The 843-nt window shown below is 46.7% G+C and overlaps 1 pseudogene; it reads left to right on the forward strand.

Moving 5' to 3' along the window:
- The first annotated feature begins 132 nt into the window (after positions 1-132).
- On the forward strand, positions 133-836 carry LOC102467711 (protein DEK pseudogene; annotated as a pseudogene).
- The last annotated feature ends 7 nt before the right edge of the window (positions 837-843 follow it).

Raw genomic sequence — 843 nt, forward strand, 5'->3', positions numbered from 1 at the left:
GCTTTAGAAGTCTAGCTGCCTGCTCAGGAGCAGAGCCAGGCCTGAGCATCAATCCACACCACAGCCTGCGAGCTCTCCGCTTGGCATCAGCCACCGGCATCCCCCCAGCCTCCTGGTGCCCTTGTGCTCCAGGTCTGCTGCAGCCTGGATTGGCAGCCCAGAGCATGTTGTCCTGGGCCCAGGTGGTGGAGGGAGAGGCGACCCCTGCCCAGCCCCCGTCCCAGAAGGAGCCGAAGAACCATGGCCTCCTGGAGGAGAGTGAGGAGGAAGAGGAGGTCAACGACGAAGACGATGACCACAGGAAGAGAAAGAAAAGAGTCTCACTGTGGAAGGCAAGAGGGAAAAGAAAGAAGTGGAGAGGCTAATACTGCAAGTCTCTTTCTTACAAAGACAGCCATTTACAATTGCTCAAGGAGAGGGGCAAAAACTTTGTGAGACTGAAAGGGTACCTTTCTTTCTGAGTAATAAAAAAACAGATGAACTTAGAAATCTACTCAAACTGCTTTACAAGAGACCAAGAAGACAAGAAGAATGTGAGTCAGTTCAATGACTTCTCATTTGAAAAAGGAAGTATCCAATATAAAAAGAAGGAAGAAATGTTGAAAAAAATTTAGATATGCCATGTTAAAGAGCATCTGTGAGGTTTGGAAAGATCGGGTGTAAATAGTGAACTAATGAAGAGGATCTCGAATTTCTTAATGCATCCAAAGCCTTCTGGCAAATCATGGCCAAAACATAAAAATTCCTCTAGAGAAGGCAATAAAAAGGAACGGAACAGTTTTGGAATGGCAAGGAAGGCTAAGCGAGCCAAGTGTCCTGAAATTCTGTCAGATGAATCTAGTA

The sequence above is a fragment of the Tupaia chinensis genome, unplaced genomic scaffold (assembly GCF_000334495.1).
Source record: "Tupaia chinensis unplaced genomic scaffold, TupChi_1.0 Scaffold139688_1, whole genome shotgun sequence".
Classification (NCBI taxonomy): Eukaryota; Metazoa; Chordata; class Mammalia; order Scandentia; family Tupaiidae; genus Tupaia; species Tupaia belangeri.